Source organism: Psittacula echo (genome assembly GCF_963264785.1).
Source record: "Psittacula echo genome assembly, chromosome: 3".
In the NCBI taxonomy this organism is placed as follows: Eukaryota; Metazoa; Chordata; class Aves; order Psittaciformes; family Psittacidae; genus Psittacula; species Psittacula echo.
In genome coordinates this window covers 16849736-16863488 of record NC_137736.1, presented here as the reverse complement: position 1 = coordinate 16863488, position 13753 = coordinate 16849736, and the positions used below count along the sequence as shown (strand labels likewise).

The 13753-nt window shown below is 38.5% G+C and overlaps 1 protein-coding gene across 1 annotated transcript in view; it reads right to left on the bottom strand.

Annotated features, from left to right (window-relative positions):
* Window positions 1-13753, bottom strand: part of CADM2 (cell adhesion molecule 2) — a gene marked incomplete at both ends in the record, with an annotated part of 618340 nt that overhangs the window by 186735 nt on the left and 417852 nt on the right. The gene's annotated exons all lie outside the window — the stretch shown is intronic.

The window sequence follows — 13753 nt, the reverse complement described above, 5'->3', positions numbered from 1 at the left end:
CTCTGCACAGTGCAGACAACTGCAGCACATTACAGAAGGAATTAGGGGTTTGCTCTAGCCAAAGAAGTTTGAAGCTGAGAATGGGAAAATATGCATAGCTTTGACATAAACACTGACAAACTCACATTAAATGCAGCCTGTCACAGTTATAAATCAAACTCCTCTCCTCTCATATGGAACTTGGTTTATGTTGCTGTAATGTAATAATACTTATAGCAGAGATAAACAACTTTTCCAATTTATAACACTTTCTACTGAGTAATAACAAAGTATTTGAAAAGTTATTCAATTTCCCTCCTGACAGTATTAAACAATGAGGAAAAAGATATAGCTCTCCTAAGTTTACCAAATATATATTTTAACGTGTAACAGTCAACATTCCACACTACAAAAATTACTTCTCAAAACTTTATTGCAGCTAACAACCACAGTGCTCCGCATCCCTCCTCACGAAATCTCAAGTCTCCCAAAAGCCCAAATCCTACCATCATTCTCTGCCATCTGTCAGTTCTCTGACAAATCTCTTACATTACTGCTGACTTTATTTCCTCCATCCTGCCCGAACCAACCAGATCAATGCTGAACCTGCAATTAATCCAATCTGTTACGTTTTATACTGACCAATGCCTATACTTTCTACGTGTGCCTATTCCTGCAGCACCAACCAGCTCTGTAGTCCAGATCTTCCTGGGAATCCACAGCATTCACACCCAGAACCTGTTGTGTATCTACATGCCTCGCCTCCTGGCTTGTGTAGCCTCCTGTTAAGGCTTAGAGCAAGGACCTTTTTGGGGACATCCCAGTCCATGTAGAATACTAGGCATATCTGCTGGCTAGATATGACCAGCAGCTGGACCTTGAGGATACGATATTATACCGTGAGGATATTATACCGTGCTGGAGATAGGACTCAGAAAGTTCTCCCTAGAAAGTATTTGCCCACTGTCACTATAAACCACTTATTTCCCACTATCACTTAACACTCTGCTCCCTGCTTCAGTTATGGGGCTTTGCCTCTTGTTAGCAATGAATAAAATGAGAGAAGGCACAAGAGTGCAGAGATCACTGAATGTCATCCAGGGTGCTAGAAATTCACCTACTCAAAGTGCTGTTTGGACACTCACTCATCCAGAAAACTATTTTCCATTTAGGAATCTACATAACTCAAGGAACATGCACAACTCAACTGAAAATTGCTAACAGAAAGATTTGGAAACCTTACAGAGAAGACTGGCAATAGGACAACCCTTTTACAGAAGATTCATCTTCTGTTTAATTCCCATTTCACCTGAGAGATTAAATCCAATTCATGGGAAAAGGAAAGTGTTGGCAATTCATAAATCCACGCATTTACAGAGAAGCAATCCAAAATGCTGACATATACATTTTTGGTCAGTAAAATAGCTTGTAAAATCTGGAGAATTATATCAAACAGCACATGAACTCTGCTCTTGTTTCTAACACGACAGTATTCTTGCATTACTTTGGAAGGAACAAGTGGGATGGCCCTATAGAATCAACAGGCTGTTTTCTTGTATTTTCTGTGTTTAGTCTTTGAGCATTACATACTGTTGTGAAAATTAACACTGGTAAATATAAAAAACCATCATGATGAAAGAGAAAAGGGAAAAAAACCCAAACCAAAACCAAAAAGACATGCAAAGATTAAGACATCTATGTCACAACTCTTCCTGTTCTTTGTAAAGGAAATACAGGGGAGAAGCATGGGATATAACAAAGACAAATGACTGCAGCAAATGCCTCCAGGACTAGACAAATGAAAGCAAAATTTTGAGCTCTTTCACTAAAACACAACTCTTCATCAAAGGACAGACTAAACAGTTTTCTATTATTTAGACTGAACCACCCAACAGGAAGCACCTCAGACTAAGAAATGAAGAAAGAAAATCGGGAGATTTTGTGTAATCACCAAATGCTAATTTAGCACATAGAAGGAGGGCAGCAAGGACACCACAGTAAATTCAGATTTATCACTGCTGTAAAGATGAGAAAAACAGACCAAAAGCTGGATACAAAGAGCATTTGCATGCATGAGACATGCTCATGAAAAGATTTGCCTAACTCAATTAGTGAACAGATAAGAAACAAGCAAAATATTTGCATGCTAATGCAAGGCATATGGACAGCAAGATGCAGGAACTATAGACAAGTGCCTCCTGTTACAGGACGAGAAGTAAAATGGAATAGCAACCATGTGTAGAACACAAGAGCATGAATTTTTCATTAAGGATAAAAGTAAAGGTGAAGTTACCAGGTCCTAACAGCAACTGCATGATAAAAAGAGAGGGCAGGAAAGATTTTTTTGGGGGACAAATTAATTTTTTTGGTAGATGGGGTTTTATTGGGAATTATTCTAGTTCCTTTGATCTAGATTTGGTTGCATAACAGACAGACCTTTTTGGCAATGCTTAAGAAATGTTACTAAGAGTGTCAAGACCTCTTAGCAACAGGATGCTCAGGAGACCCCCTAAAACCAATACTGGTGCTGATTAGGATGTTCCTAAAGCAAGGCTTTTTATTGCTGGTTTCACTCTGGAGATACCATATCCAACACAAAAAAGGGAACAAAACCAGCAGTAATCTAGCCAGAAATTGCATTTACCATCTCCCATGATGTGATATATAAAGTATCATAATTATTTTAATGAAGGCCGATGATAATCCAACAGACTTTGAGAGGTGGGAACAAAGATACTCCCAGGACCCTCAGCAGTGCTAAATACTCTGCCAGTAGCAAATCTAAAGAAATAATTTTTATTAGAAGGAAATGTATGAGACTTTGGCATTCTAGCTTGAAATCACCCAAAAGAATTCCCAACAGATTTTGCTCCTGGCCTCTTTTCTGCCCCAAGGATTGGAAAAGCGTCTTAAAGATATTCTAAGCAGGAGAAACCTTATGTCAAGATCACAACAGGTTCCTGTATCACCTATGAGAGAGGCAGACACAAAAGCTAGCTGAAGCAGCTGGTCTCCCCCCTACTTATATATAATTTACCTCAATGCTATATTATGTTTTGCCCTTGCACAACTTTTTTCCATAAATGCAAAAAAACCTACATTAAGTGAATACACCCTTTTACCCATAATCTTACATTCTGATAGGCTAAATGGTCTGACAAACAAGAAATTAATCTCTTCTGGTCATTGAAGCGCTGGAAAGGATGTTGAGCTCCCCATGACATCACACAAAGTTATTGACAGGGTAACAAGCTGGTGACACTGCACATATTCAAAGAAGAAGAATCATTCCCTGGTTGTCACGGATCACTGTGAAAATTCTCCAACAAGGAGCATGTCTGAATCCCAGGAATGCCCAAGGGAAATCTTTATAATATAAAATAAAGCTATGAATGCCTTTAAATAGAAAGAGATACATATAAACATTTTAAAGGCCATCAGAGATGCAGTGCTGAACTAGAGAGTGCGGCAACAAGCATACTGGTAACAAATTGTGGAATAGGATTTATAATGTATGCAGCAGGTTGGAAGACTATGGAAGATACACATAAGGCACTTGTGGAATTATATGCAAGAAAGGTGTAAACCCCAGGAAATGTCCAATAAAGTCCTTGAAAGATACATAGCTTGGCCAAACGCAACTCTGCTGGATATGTAGCATGAGAATGACTATATGTAATTAGTACAGACAAAGTAACAAGGCAACTACAAAGTGAATGAAAAATGGCCAGCAGAAAATTATTATAATAAGAAAGATGCAAAAAGCCACCTGTCGTGATTATTATATTTGAAGTATAGCTGCAATTTAGATTAGGCATTTTGCATTTTTTGAATCCCACTGCTTGCTGTTTTATCACCACTAAACAGCATTGCACTTGCTAAATATCAGTTATCTTGACAAAAAAGCTCTAGCTAATAAATTCACCATCAAGTCATCCTGTAAATGACCAACAAGAGGTGAAAGAAGGGATCAGAAACTCTGGCGTAGCCAACTGAGACCAGCAAATTAATATGAAATTAACAAACGTAGATCAGTCAAGTCTAATCTGATTGCTGACAAACAACAGAAATCCACTAGCTTAATCTTTACTTAAATGTGTTGGAATGAGATCCCATAAACACAGCATGTAAATTACACAGAATACACCAGCACAGAAACATGAACTTGTTTGAGGAAGAAGAGACTTGAGGGGAGTCTTTAATGCTGGGGCTTTTTTAAAGGATGCCACTCTTTTATAGTACAAAGGAATTTTACAAACAGATGGCATGAACAAGCTAATGACAAAACCTTTAAGGGTATCATTCATACAAAAGAGGACCAGTACATCTCACAGAAAGTGATATGACAGATGAACAAGCTTCAGGACTGCAATAATAGAAACAAGAAAAAACCAACCTTGCACTTACAGGTTAATAACCAAAACTTCAGCTTTAGACTAGAATCTCACCAGCTGAGAACAACTGAGCAGAAGACACATTTTCTAATTTATCATTCGAAGACTCCAGAAAAACAGTATGAAGAAAGCAGTCATAAAACAAGCCAGTTGAAGTATTTTTGGTAGATGTAGGAGGGCTTGACAGAAAAGATCCGGTGAACCCCAGGTAAAATGCTGCAGACCATTCTGCTCGCTTCATTCAACAGCAGCCAGTTCACACCGTGACATGCTGGAAAGGTATAATGTAGCCTATTTTCCATTCTGGAAGGAGAAGAGACTTAAGAATATCTGGCTGTCTACCAAAATGAAGACCGAGAGAAGCCATGACAGGTGCCTGTGCATTACTCATGGAGATAAAAAATGAGAGGAAGAAGATCAGTTTACAATTAAAGATAATCTTGACGTTAGAAAAAATTATGTGCATAAGCTGCTTCAGAAGAGTTCAGAGACTCGATTGCAAGGGAATTGTCCACAGTTTCCCTAATTGGACAACTAGCTGAGAAGGAAAAACAAATCAAACAAAAAGAACCCAACCAACCAACCAACCAATCAAAACCACAAAACAATTGAACAACCAAACTCCGAGTTTTTCAGAACAATGCATATATAGAGGAGGCAATATGTGACGCCTGTAAGGACAGACTGGACTTGACCATCAAGAATATCTCTTAGAGCTGTTCACGCTTCTTAATACTATGCACAATTTGCTTTTAATAAGCAGTCAAAAGGCTAGAATACTTACTGTATCTCAAAAAGTCAATCAAATGCATGTCCTTTGGAAAACATGCAACACTCTTCAGGGAAGACAAGTTTACTGCCGAATCTTTGATATGACATCTTATTTTAAAGAACTGTCATGGGAAATAATGCTTTGCTCTTAGCAGAAGCACTAAAGAAACTAAGATCTATTTTTAGAAAAGTAAAATTATTAAAGTAGTTGTCACTAACCTACACAAATGACTGAATATATTTTGAAAGATATTTAGATCAAATCAAGATGGTAGCTGAATATAGGAGAAGAAATAATAGATTATGGAACTGCCTCCTATGTTATTGCGACATAGCAAAAGATGTGTGTGAGAAAGCAGGACCAGAAAGACACACAAGATTGGTTGGCAGGCAAGGTAGATACAACTGTACAACACATTACCTTGCAAACACTGAGATCAGCAGGGGTGGAAGCTGTCTGAAAGTAAATGGAGGGAAAACGTTGGCAGAGCAAATTTTGAATGTGTTTCCCTGATGCTGGAATTTGTTTCCTAGCTGGTGTCCCAGAAACCAGCAATCTGTAACCTCTCAACAGTGCTACAAGGCCCACTTTTTCTGCTGAGCTTCAAAAGAGACAAAAAGCCGAAGATCAGAGGAATTTTATTATGTCTGCTTTGGAGAACCATTTATTTCACTAGTTTGCCTCCCAGGGAATATTTATTGTTGGAGTGGGATGGGCAGTCCATTACAATCATCATTACAAAAATTAAATTCTGTAAGAGAAACCCAACCATGGGAGGAAAGCCTATTCATCCTATTCATTTCTGTACCTAACATTATCCAAGAAGAATGTTGAATTATTAGCTCATTAGTTTTATACACTTGTAAATTCCTAAATGTAAATGGAGATCAATGCAGGGATTGATATTTTCCCTTTCATTTCAGAGCTGCTACTTGGGAAGCATTAGCTGACACACTTTACATTTCAAGAAATCAGTGACAAACAAGTACACCAAGTACTATTCTGCAGAACAAATGAAAATGAATACTTCTGAAGGAAATCAAAAAAAGAAACAAAGGGATTGCAGACAACAGACATCTTGAATCTACTAAGCATGGCATGAAAAGAAAAAAAATTCTCCCTTAAGATACTCGTATACAATAATTTCTAGACCCAAATACAATAAATTCTTTTAAGTATTTCCTCTAATGCACCACATGCAACATGTATATAGGAGTGACAATAATTATTAAAAAAAAAATAAAATCACATGAATACACCCCTCACAAACGAAAAAGGGTTGCAGTGCTCTCAGCAACAGCTAACAAATTAAAAGCAAACCTGTGGGAGACTACTTGAGTGTACGGTATTGAGCACAGGTACTGACACAAATCAGGAGCCTATAATCTTATCTTTGCTTACACAATCTAATTCTAATCCAGCACAGTTAGGAAAGCTAGAATTTGGCAAACTGCAGTGACTTTTAATAGCAGCTGTAAGAGATGTGGGGACCTGTAAAGCCTTGGTGGAAGTGCTACTACTGGCTGCTGCAAAAGCCCATTCCATTTGTAGCCATCACAAATGATTCCTTTCCATTGCTCTCTTTCCAGTGTTTCCCCCCCTTCTGACAGCTTCATTTTATTTTGGGCTCCTTAATTCTCTTGCTCATTTCCCTTGGAGGGATTTTTGTCAAGATACAGCATTTTAAAGATTCCTATCATATTTTATAAACCACATAAAAATGTAGACAGTTGCTAGGTTGGAATCAGGGGTTTTAGTTTGTTATTAGCTCTTTAGGGAGCCCATAAATAGAATGCTGATATACAACAAATGAGAGATCCAGTATTTAAAGTGTTTTTTCTTCATTACTAAATCTTTTATCAGTTTTAGAGATACTGTCATTAAAAATGTTCAGCATGGAAAAAAAATCATTTATTATCATTACAGTATGTAGAATCTGGATCTGATTTCATAGAATCAGGCTTCTAAAAAGGAAATCCTAAAACCTTCTCTCTCCTGGGGTACAGCTGCTGACATACTTTCAGCTACAGCAGTCTGTGAAGACCAGGAACACACTTGTGCATCTGTTTAGCTTTCTGAGAGCCAGCAACAGTTTCCAAAACATAAGTTACACAGGTTCCTACTGAAATTTGCCATTACTTGCAACAGGCTAAAGAGAGTTCTGGTTCTTTTACTTGAGATGAGAGGCTGCATAAAGACAACATTATGTTGCTAGCTAGTTTTTGTAAGATATGAAATTAATTTTATCAGCTTAGTGGAAAAGGAGCTGTGTGTTCTGCAATCAAGGTGAGTAGTGAGTGATGTTAATCTAGAATCAACAATCTAAGGCGCATGGCAAGGAACATTGCCTATTTCCCCGTTCATCTCTAACGATCCATCAAATCTTGTAGTTGATAGATTCACATAAATAATCCCATGATTGTTTCTAATCATCCCAGATTTTTGAGCTAGTAGTGTATGAACAGCACAGGAACAAAAATCCCTGCTTAATACTCTGCTCAAGTATTTCTCGCTGCCTGTCTCTTATATGCAGTCAGTCCATAATTTAATTAAAATGTGAGAAAGACCTTGAAGTTATTAGCCCTTGAAAGAATCCCAGAGTAATGCAGAGAATAATCCTTACTTACAATGAACTTTTAGAGATCCTATACAGAACAATGTTAGCACACACAGAAGTCTGAACTTCCTTTCTTCTGTTCCCATGCCTGAACAAGAAACCAAGCTAGTACTAATATAAAGCACTAAATGTTAGCAGTGATAGTGAATCCTCAGCCATTTAAACACCATGTGTTGCACTGACCACTGCCACTAAAATAAAACAAATTCTCTGAAGATCTGGTCTCACACAGAGATTTAAGAAGCAGATCTTGAGAACTAAGCTAATGTGGAGAATCGGTGCAAGTCCTACGTGTTTTAAAAAGAATATTTGGAGAAAAAAAAAATCTTTCCTTTTATTTAAAAGCACTCTCTCGACTTCCTTTGGTTAAAAAAGCATACTGGAACAAAGCCAAGCCTGAAAGAAAAGCCTATGCTTTAAAAAGCATCTATAACTATAAACAGAGAAGTAAAAATCGGGGATCAAGGGTTTGCTGTAACCTATACACCAACTGAATCCTTTCTTCAGGCTTTAGATATTATTATCAAATTCCTTTTCTCTATCAGAAATTTTGCCTCAATAGAAGTTGAGGAATGTAGATATTTGGGACAAAGAGAAGCTGACAACCTGCTTCAAAGCAGCAGCTCCATTCAACTGCCAGATAATAGGAAATCATGCCCAGCAATTCCACAGCACTTATAAAATATGATGAACACATCTTGGGTACTCACTATATCCTTTTCATTATGCTGAAATTAAAAGTCCAGACTCTCAAGCTAAGTGTCCTGTCTGTCTGGAATCTGAAAACTGACTTCACTGGGCCAGCACACAGCATTGTGTCTGTGTCTCCTGTGTTCACAATACTTTCATGTCCCAAATGCAACGTACTGCCTATGAAAATTCTTTGCAAATAGCCATAAAGGCTCAATGCTCAGTACTACGACCAGATTTACAACAGTACATCCATTCAGATAGCTAATAAAACAACTAAATTTCCAGCAGAAATCTATTCAAGTATGGCAAGCTATCCTAATATGCTGCTTTTTACAGTCTGGTCTCAAATACTTAACAACCAAACGAGGGGAGACAAATTGAAAAAAAGCTATCAGAATTCATATTAAGCACTGTGGAGGGAAGAGTTGCCTACCTGCACGCTGGGGAATAAAAACTGACAAAATGCTTTAGTTGATGATAACCAGGTCTACCTCAAAAGAGAACATCCTCTCCAGAGCCCCTCTCCCATAACTGTGTTGCACTTCAAAAGAATGAAAACAAACATCACCTTACTCCATCCCAAACTGTTCTACACTGGTTATTTAAACTACTTAGTCAATAAATGACGGACATGTTGGCTCAGCATAGATGTCTCTCAAATGAAAAGGGCACATCCACAGCAATAGCCTGCCCCTACCCATCTCTTCTCAATGAGGCTCTGTACTTTTCTTTGCTATTTCTATGCTGCTTCTTATTAACTGGAATTTTAATGAGCATGTTACATCACCAAAACTCTTATTGGCTGCTTCATTTACATCTAGTCTGGAAAACATACCAAAATAAAACACACTAAAAACAGGAAAAAAGACATAACAGGCTTCTACAACTTGTGTTTCCAGCACTACTAACTAGTCCCTCAATCTATGAAAGAAAAAGCTGATTCCTGTTTTTGCAGTCTCCTTAGTATGCAGCAGAACTTCAAACCTTGAATGACAGAAGGATTCTGAACAGAACTACAGCAATGAACATTTGGTCTGTGTAAAAAAACCATCATGTGGAAATCTTAGTTGTCTCAATAACAGAAACAGCTTATGGATGGTACAGGGCCAAGTATTTCCAAAATATAACTGCAAAAGGTAAAGAGCAGTGAGGAACTTGTAACATCTATCACTACGACTATGATTCCCACTTTCTCCCTCTAAAGATCCCCTAGAGTTTAAAATCAAACCAACCAAACAAAAACCCCAAACACCACATTTTTTATATTTGGAGGCCAACCATTAAAAGCTGAAAATTCCATATTCTTTTCACCAAAATAGAACAAGAACTGGACAAACACAGAAATAACTGCCTACCTATCTAAATTTACCAAATACCTACCCCTGTATATGCGTTGACAGCAAAAGCGTGTAGTGAGGAACAATGTTTCACATGTGCCTTCAGAGTCCTTTTACACTGTCAATATAGTGATTTTCAAACTTTCTTGTTTTCTTTTTCTGTGCACTGTCCTCACAAAAAGCATCACATTTGGTTCTTCATCACCACTTTCCTTCCCATCAGAATCACTGAATATGAGAAAACTCTGGCCTTAAGTGACATGAGAAATCACAGAGGAAAATCGTGGCAGACCTAAGAATGAAATCCAGACCTTTCAAACTCAGAGGTTTAGCCACTGAACATGATTTAATCAGCAGAAAAAAGCACTGGACTTCAGAGGTTATGAACTACAGGGCAGGGAATACCAATGAGACAGTAAAGGAATGCTTATTAAGAATTCATTAGCTTTGTTGTTCTGCCCTGATCCCCATCCCCAAAATACAATCATTTATAAACACCAAAAGTGTCTTTATTACCTTAAGGTGACATATGAAAATTCTACCTTTAGAAGGTGAAACTCTATCAAGAGAAGATTTTACGAAGAAGAGCTCTTTTACTTCAATAGCACTAGAGTATCTGAAAAAATTCAATCAGGCTTCAGATCATGCTATGCTACTACAACAGCCTTGGCAAGTTTTTTGTAATGACCTTGTATTAAAGGTGGAATATGACAGGTTTTTCATTTCTACATGTCTCAATGGTGAAAGCTTGTAACCATAAATAAATGCTCTTTGAAACTCCTGTGAGTTATGGAGTTTCCCTAGGCTCTTTATTGGATTCACACTTTCAACATCTATTCACTTCCACTAGTTTGTATTTTTTGCCATAATGTTGCAGTGTGTCATTTTTATGCAGATGATATCTTGAGTTATCTATCTCTCAATAAAGAGAACTCTGCGACAGCAGAGCTAATGCCTGACTGATGTTAATAACTGAACAGCTCAGAACTTTGTGAAGATAATGCAAATAAGACAAATAGCAGCACTTGGGTCTCCTTTGTGTATATTTATTTCATCCTGCTCCTAACATGTACAGCTGCTGTGTTACTTGCGTGATTTCAGGATAAAATCATAGAATGATTTAGGTTGGAAGGGACATTAAAGCTCATCCAGTTCCAACTCCCTCCCAAAGCAGGGACACCTTCCACTAGAGCAGGTTTCTCTGAGCCCCATCCAATCTGGCCTTGGACACTGTCAAGCATGGGGCAGCCACAGCTGCTCTGGGCACCCTGTGCCAGAGTCTCACCACCCTCACAGGGAAAAATTTCTCCCTGACGTCTGATCTAAATCTCCCCTCTTTCATCTGAAAGCCATTTCCCCTTGTCCTGCCTCTGCCTGAGCTTATGAAAAGTCCCTCTCCAGATTTAAGGCCCCCTTTATGTACTGGAAAACTGTTATAAGGTCTCCCCTGAGCCTTCTCTTCTCCAGGCTGAACAACCCTGACTCTCTCAGCCTGTCTCCATAGGAGAGGTGCTCCAGCCCTTTGAGCATCTTCGTAGCCCTCTTCTGGGATCGCCTGAGCAGATGAACATCCCTCTTGTGTTGGGGGCCCCAGAGCTGTATGCAGTAGTGCAGGTGGGGGTCTCATGAGCAGACTAGAGGGGGAGAATCACCTCCCTCAACCTGCCGGTCACTCTTCTCTTGATGCAGCCCAGCTTATGGCTTTCTGGGCTGCGAGCACACACTGCTGGTTTATGTTGAGCTTTTCATCACTCAGCAATCCCCAAGTCTTTCTCCTCAGGCTGCTCTCAATCCAGTCTCCACCCAGCCTGTATTTGTGCTTGGGACTGACCCAATCCAGGTGCAGCACCCTGCACTTGGATGTTTTGAATTTCACCTTGAATGAGAAATATGCTTGGCTAATTACACATACTGATCTTAACTATATGTCCTTCATATAGGGAATTCTGGTCAACACAATTTATCCTGGCTTGGCTTTCCATCAAAACAATTGGATGAATTAAACCTATTATTTACCAAGATAACAAATACTTATATGGAGCAATGCAATAAACTTTACCATATGCTGCAAGAAAAAAATCACAGAGATGATTGAATAAGAACATGACCATTGATGAACTCTAGAAACAAATTGATTCCTAACTGAAGGACAACATGAGTAAGTGCACAACTACCCAGACAATAACAGAGTATATTTGTACAATATTCTTCACAGGATCCCTCATGACTTGAACTTCAAACAAGCTGATACCAATTTCATTGACATAATGAGAACAAACAAAATAAATCAAGTGAATAAAGTCCAGAGTGATCTTTGCCTCTTGGATAAGATGCATTTCGACAGTGTATCAACTGCTATGATGATTTTCATTAGAGACTGAAATGTATGTTTTAAGTACTACTGTTAAAGTTAAATTTAATCTTATGTTTCTAAAGGAATATCAGTCTCCTCTTATAAAAGCCAAGCAGAGACAAAATACCTCTGCATTTGTAGAAGAGATGACTGAAAGAAAAAAAAAAAAAACCAAACAAAAAACGCGTTTCCATGGAACTCAAAATTAAGGACAATTTCTTTGGGACACAGATGTAATACAAGTCAAGAAAAAGATGCGCCTCAAAAATCTCCTAGATAGCCAATGGGCTACAGAAAATAGTCCTGTTAATATCAAACTTGTAAGGCAAGTTAAATAGAATTAAAGGCATTTATAGCATTTAAAGTGCAGTATTAATTCAGAAAAAAGTTTGAAGGTATCCCCCATCAACAGGAAATCCCCTAGAGACCACAAAGTACAGCTCTTACAGCTTTTATAACAATTTTGGAGAGAGAATATAGGTTTTGTATATATAGACTGAGTGGGTAATACAGTAGTATTTCGTTATGAGAAGCAGTTGATGCGAAGGGTTAGCCGATGTACAGGGGGGGTTAGGGTTAAGCCACTTGCTTAACGATGTCACTGCTTTTCATGCTTACTCAACAAATGCGTGCTCAACACTTATCATGCTTGCTGGAACAGGATGGAAGGACCAAGGCTATTGATAAAAGGAAGGAACAGTAACTTGGTTCCTGTTCTCTGGACCCCTAAACCAGCTGAAATCAGCTTTGCGGTTTGGACAGTGACTAAATCACCAGGGAACATGTGCAAAGACTAGAGGTGAAAAGTTCAAGGAAGACTCATTCACTTCATCTTGATACCCTCACCCAAGACCACCAGCAGACACTACGCAAGGACCTTTTACCTCATCATAATATGAGAGGGGATAGGTCATGAATATGTACAAGTGTGTTGTGTAACCTCATGAATATGTAACAGTTTAGAGGATAAATATGAAGGAGAACAATGCTGAGGTGTGCATGCCTTTGGAGGAGCGATCCCCCATGTGCCTCAGCACTGAATAAAGCATAACTACTTTACAACTTTAACGAGTTGTGGAGTCTATCCATGTATCACAGTGGGACTATGATAGGAATGTTAGTTCTCCTTGAAAAAATTAAAAAAGAACTTCACACATAGCTAGAATGGGGGAAAGGAGCCTGGCAGAAAAAGCTACCAATCCGCCATGTTTTTATATGGAGTGGACAGTATGAATCCTGCAATGTTAAGACAGTTATGTCTTCCCCTCTGCAAAAAGTCTCTCATGGGGACTTGCGACTCTTTTCGGGAATTTCATGATTTCTGATCTGCGGCCCTCTGAAGTCTTAGGAAAACAAAGGAATTTTGCACTTCCCAACAGGCAGACAATAAGAGATCTTTCTGGAGGACTTGCTTTCTCCTCCTGCAACAGCAGTTGCCATTTACAATCTTTTCTTTTAATAGGAAGTTGCCATATTCATCCACACCATTCCCAATACCAGAAAAACTATCAGAAATTCCAATTTAAGTTTTGATGGGTTAGAAAGCCAAGTGTCTAACTGCATGAGGTTAGTGGGGCAGCTCTGGAAATAACTTATTAATAGCAGCTG